Source organism: Dermacentor albipictus, chromosome 6 (genome assembly GCF_038994185.2).
Source record: "Dermacentor albipictus isolate Rhodes 1998 colony chromosome 6, USDA_Dalb.pri_finalv2, whole genome shotgun sequence".
NCBI classification, from domain to species: domain Eukaryota; kingdom Metazoa; phylum Arthropoda; class Arachnida; order Ixodida; family Ixodidae; genus Dermacentor; species Dermacentor albipictus.
Window position 1 is genome coordinate 106,811,299 of NC_091826.1, and position 6,503 is coordinate 106,817,801.

Below are 6,503 nucleotides of genomic sequence, written 5' to 3' on the forward strand. Positions count from 1 at the left end.
TGCCAACGAAGGGTTTAAAGAAACATTTGCATGCTGACCAAGTATGCCCACCTTTGTTCTCCGTAACAGAAAAGATTCCTTGCTACGTACAAGCTGAACATAAGGCGTCGGCTCACGTGCATCTCTAAAGCACATGAATCTGTTAATGGAATGATGAATAATAAATAATAAATTCTTTGATTTACAAGATTTCCTTTTATTGAGCCACTCAGAATGTGGCAGCGTTAATGGCCAATTCTCCGAAATGGGCATGTCCCACTACGATTCCGACAGGCCACTGGCCTGCATCATCTCCGCAGATAGCGGCAGTAGTCAATAAGAACTGCAGCATCAACCGGGTGGGATTCAAGAGATATCACATAATTTTTCCTGTAATATTGAGATATTCGATCGTTCATATCTGTGACAGTAGACATTTTATTGGCATTTACAAGATACTTCACTTCATCTGGTCTTCACCCAAAAAAAATGATAACGGTGTTTTCAACACCCGATTCATGGCCGATCCCCCAGAGTGGTTTGCTCCATTTCAGTGCTTAAAGCCAGAGGGGTCCGGGAAGGCCTGGCCTCCCTCCTATTTTCACAGCGAAGCTGTTTATAGCTAGGGTTCCGCGCATTTTTCGTGTCCGTCAACAAATGTGTGCGAGCAAAAACTATCACCATCAGCAATAGCTCGTGCCAAAGTTCGCGCGTTCATCGTCATCTTCCTCCACAGCTGGCTCCGTTTCCGCTCATCATGCCAGCGTTCCCATACTGTCCCTCCCTTTGCGAAGGCGATGACGGCACTGGACAACTGCCAGTCGGTGCGGAGATTTCGATTTCAAATTCTTTCCCTCAACATGTCGCTCGCGCGAATTAGTGTGAGTGCTAATTCTCGTAGTATTCTTGTTTTCTCGGTGAATCCTTTTATTATTTATCTTAAGTTTCTCTTCTTAAAATTACGCTACATCCGGCCGCGTCATCTACGTAGCAGTGGCCTGTTAGAAATACTGTAATGGTCCCATACCCTCATTTTTTTTCACGCCTTTCTTTTTATCCCGGCTCTTCTTTCCCTCTTTACTTCCCCTTTCCCTTTCCCTTCCCCTAGTGCAGGGTAGCAAACCGGAGGCTCTCTCTCTGCTGCGTCATCCTTATCCTATGCCCCTTAGTGTGTTAGCGCTGTAGAAGCGGTAATTATCGTGAAGTTCTCCTGCCTAAACCTTAGCTTTGTGCCCGAAAGGTCGCTTTCCGTTTATGTGGTGATTATTTTCGAGGTGGGGACGCTATTTTGGCTGCGTCGGGAGGTAAGCCGAAAAATACGGCTGCACCTGGTAATTAGACAGGAAACGGATGCAGCTTCTTTTATACTTCAGACTAAGAGTGGAGTTGGGCAGATCAGGAAAGCAGAGCCACGATATCCTGAGATCTTTTCTATTTAACAGAGTAAACGTAAAGGAAAACCACGAGTCAGCCTCAGTTTCCGTTTTTGGCGCCTAAAGTTTACAAATGTGGACTACATATGCATACACAGGAAGGTCCCGCAGTCAATTTACTATAGATGTTACCTTCCGTTAGTAATAACTAGAAAACATTAGTACATGCAGGATGTTGAAATGCCTATGAAAAAGACGCGTATCGTACATTTTACTGTAGCTAACAGAAAAACGTACATAATTTAATAACGCACAACAATTGCTGCCAAAGATGGTAAACAACGGAATGGTAACAGCGCACGCGAATATAGGCGGCGATTGGATTCCAATCTCTAAAAGCAAGACAAGCAGGAAATGGTATCAAATTCCATATTACCGTGGCTGAGAAAGTCGTAGTACATTTCATGAAATTAATTCAAAGTTTCGGTAATAAGTACCTGGTTGTTGGAAGCGAATCGGGTGAACGAGGAGTGAAGAAACTTACAGCTATTAGTTTATTATCTCACTAATTACACGTCAGTGTAAACGCCAGATGATGAGGTTCTGATAAGGTAAAAAAAATGTGTAGGCATATGATGGAGCCAGCTGACGCGATTTAGGGGCAACTCGAAGTGTCTTAGACAGGCCTCCGACTCGCAAGACGATGATTAGGATGAATATGGTGGCAACAAAATGATTATGATGAATGAAGCGTGCCTGGTCGTAATGCACCAAAGTATGCGCTCGAAAAAGGCCAGCCGGCTGCTCACCCACATCAGCATTGCCCACTATACCGAGTGCCTCATGGATGAGCGAGGTGAATGAATGACTAAACTAATGTAGTAGCGGCGGCCTCACGATGCGGCTGCTGAGCGCGAGGTCGCGGGATCGAATCCCGGCCACGGCGACCGCATTTAGATGGGGGAGAAACGCGAAAACACCCGTGTACTTAGATTTAGGTGTACGTTAAAGAACCCCAGGTGGTCAAAATTTCCGGAGTCCTCCACTACGGCGTGCTTCATAATCAGAAAGTGGTTTTGGCACGTAAAACCCCAAAATTTAATTTTAATTTATTTTGATCACGATGCGTTGATGAGAATTAATCCGCGGATATCTGTTGGCACGGAATCTTTGCTGTCACCGTGTGTCTTCTAGCGTGTAAAGAAACACACAGGGGACAGCAGAAACGTGACGCTACAGGAACACTGGCGTGCGACTGAACGCCCGTTACAATTATCGTATAAGACGAAAAAGTCATATACAAGCAATTAATAATGATTGTCTAAGACAATGTTCGCTTCTTTGAAATCCACTGTAATTTCGTTGAGTGTTCATGGCATTTCGTTTTTCGGGGAGCCTAGCCTTCCTTAGTTCCAACCACGTAAACTTCGGTGGCGGGCTATTCAAGGCGGACCGCGCGGATACGAGCATTTCGGAGAGCCGCGCGTCGGCGCTACTTCTATTGGCTCTACCTCGGGGTCGACGGCGCTGAGTTCCCAAAAGGGCGAGATGACTGTGCTGCAATACTGTGGCGTGTCTTCAGCACTCGGGTACAGATTCCCTAGCACTCGAGAGGCTAGTGCTATCCGAAGCGAACCTGCGAAATACATGGCGAGCGGCCTTGCTGGCGCCCCCTACGTCATCTAGCATTGTCGTTGGTGTTTTCAGAACAGGCGGCAGCGCCATCGTTTTCATACAGGACAGGCTGAAGCCCCACGAGTAGCCGTGGTAACCGTGCGGCGGCCCTCTGCAGACGCGCTGTGTAGCCATCCCCGAAGAAAGAGAAAACGGCACAACTGAAGGCCTGCTGCACTGGTGAATGAATGTGGGATGTTTACTGGCACAATTGGCCAGGTATGGCCAAAGAGCGCCATGCCGTTGTTATGAGTTCGCAGTGGATAGATGAGTTCTGTGAAGTTGCTGTGACGTGGCTGCAAAGGGGCCTAAAAAGTTGCTGTAAATTGCGCAAAATAAGCGCGTAATATGATTATGGCAAAGACTAATGACGTGTACTATGAGCATTAAAATGCATTGCGAAAAAATGGTGCAATATACAAAATATGTGAGATGCTAAAATTGGCTAACGCCTTATTGTTGCAAATTGAAACACAAGGCAAGGTTCTGCAAAAAATTGCAAGTTAGGCCCGTTGGTATGTGTTGAAGTTATATAGAGTAACAAAGCACTGGATTGGATAAACTGAAGGAAATGGACAAAGCACTGACCACCTTTTCTTTTTTTGTGTGGTTCATCTTGTCCGATGCACTGTTACAATGGCCGAACGCGAACCTTGAGATAACCGGCCTCGGTGGACTCGGTCAGAACACTTGTTCCAAAAGTAAGTATCAGGTGTTTGGTCTGGATGTACTTATTGTCACGCCTCATCTTAATTCGTTTAACGTTGTTCTCGTCACTGAAGCTCATCAGGAGTTCAGCTTCAGTCAGCTCCAACAGATCGCCATCTGAGACTATGCCACGGGTGGTAGTTGTAGTGTGGTGCGAAGTTGCTGTTACTTGGGCGTCCCCAAAGAACTCTAGATTTGGTAGCTTTTCATATTGTTCGTTGTCGCGGAGCTCTTAAAGGAGAGCGCCGGCCGCTTGCCATCCCGAATGCTTTATAACCTGTATCAAAAACTTCGGCGAGAGACTGGAAAACGAGGGATGGTGAAATTGTTCGGCACTGGTATATCTGGTTTTCCAGAATGAATGACATGGGAACGGGGGAAAGATTCTTTTTGCTGACCGAAAAACTGGAATACTTCCCCGGTGCGCCCTCTTTTCGGAGGTCGATCAAGGAGCGGGGGGAAGGAACTAGCCATAGAGGAATGTGTAGTTTCCGGCAATAACGCCAGCCACCCACTGTGGAGCCCTTTAAGGGAACGCTTCAGGAACTGTAAAAACATGTCCTGCAAACAGCAGCTGTACGTTATCAATATAACCAAATATGAGATAATCAAGGTTGGTCATTCACACAAGGTTAACCCTTGCTGCCTGGAAAAATAGGAAGTAAAGGGAAGTCAGGAGAAGACAGGAAAGATGGAAAGTGAAAGATAAAGGTTAGAAGGAGAGCGAGACACGAAAAAGGAACTATACCGATTTCCCCCGGGTGGGTCAGTCCGGGAATGCCGTCTACGTGAAGCAGAGGCCGAAGAGGTGTGTTGCCTCAGCCGGGGGGCCTTAATCGGATTTTAAGCATCGGATTGCAACTCGAATATACGAGAATGCGTAATTCCGATGCGCTGAAACTCAAACATAAAAACTTCCAGCTACCATGTATTCTTGTGTGAGCAAAATTTCTCACGCAGACACGAAAAATACCGACCGACTAGAGTCTGACAGCTTCGCTGCAAAACACACACACATAAGGCAAGTACATTAGGCAAGTAGCATCGTATCAAAGTAATGAAAAGTCTTTACTGTGTAGGAGAACTGGCAATCTGTGACGAAACATTTGGTTATCGTATTGCGTTCGTGAGGCGGGAATGTGCCAGATTTCCTGCTTCCGTGTGTTGTCTGTCATATGACGTTCCTTGAGACAAGCTGATCCCTCGAAACAGCCAGAGTTTCCTTTTCGTGCCCTGTTTAGGAGCAAATAGTTGTAAAAATTGCGCACTTTATTGGTTCCAAGCGTAATTTGCTAATGCATTACACCTCAACATATTTTGCATGCCCATTGACAGGCAGTTTTGCAAGCGAACACAATTATTCAGGGCCTTTGCTTTAGCGAACACATTTTCCGCTATGAAGCACATCGTTTTATGCGTGTCCGGCAGCGCTCGGTAAAACAAAAAAGGAAAAGAAACGCAGCCGACAGGATTCGAACCTGTGCGGGGAGACCCCAATGGATTTCGAGTCCATCGCCTTAACCACTCGGCCACGACTGCCATACGGTAGCTCCAGCTGAAAGCCTCGTCTCAGTCGATGTAAATGATACTTAGCGCAAAAGAGAGCAAGGAATTGCAACTCCCAGATTAACATGTTAGGCTTATTCAGTATTTGTGCAAATAACTGGACGATTGCCAAAAGAAAAACACAATTGAGTGCTAGCAAAAAATAAATAAATAAATATTGAGGTAGAGCATCATTTTTTCGTGTGTGTGGGGCATAGCCAGCACGTGTTGCAACTATATGTTGAAAAACTAAGTAGGAACAGGATAGAAAAACAGCAACCTTATAGAGCAACTTTGTAATTATAATGTGGTATAAAAAAACAAGCAGTTAATCTTAAAGGTATTTTCGATATATAAAGGAATACGCAAGCTCATGAAGACGACTTTACTTAGCACAGCAAATGTTAATTGAGCAACTAAAACCTACGATGTGGCAGGCAACCAAACTAATTTAGCTCTCACAATGATAAAAAAACAAATTCGGTATACATTGATTTGGAGCGTTCTCCTACGGCGTCATTTGCAACCTGGGTGTTCATTTGGAGCCAACAGCCTTTCAATATAATGCGAATAACAATTTTTATTATCAATCTACCCGTATACTGATCTCCAAACTGACAAATAAATCAGGCAGTTTTGTGACTGAATATACAATCACACGAAAATTTCGAACGTCTCCGTTTTTGTTTTGTTTTTGCACCAGGAGCGCTAAGTGATCTCTTCTCTATGTTGCGCTGTAGGGTACACCGGGTGTCCCAGCTAACGTTAGCCAAGCCCTTAAACATAAATTAGAATATACGAAGATGCAGCTAATGCTATTCTGTCAGCAGTGACGTATAGCACCAGGATGGAACTTTCTTTCGTAATTGCACTGTCGGTAATTAGATAAGATTAATGAGCGAAACAGTTAATTACTGAAATATTGGCGCGAGTTTTTTATACAGGAGTAGTAATTGTGCTTTGAAATGGCTGATTAAGTTGTGTGACATGGCTCGCATAATTATTTTTTCTGCGATATAAAGAAAATGCACGAAATATGAATATATCCGCATGATTACGCATGCGCGCGCCATGACACCAGCGGTCCCAGGCGTTACTAGCAAGAATTAGAGAGTTTTAGTTTTGGGGGTGCAAGCGGCTTCCATACGCAAGAACTAGGGGCGATGGTTCTGGGCATGCGCAGCACCGTCGCGCCTAGTTCTTGCGTACACAGCCGCTTGCACC

The 6,503-nt window shown here is 45.1% G+C and overlaps 1 non-coding gene across 1 annotated transcript; it reads right to left on the bottom strand.

Annotated features, from left to right (window-relative positions):
• Positions 1-5,191: 5,191 nt before the first annotated feature.
• On the bottom strand, positions 5,192-5,273 carry TRNAS-CGA (transfer RNA serine (anticodon CGA)). The gene has a single exon. It is a non-coding gene; the product is annotated as a tRNA-Ser (tRNA).
• Positions 5,274-6,503: the final 1,230 nt, after the last annotated feature.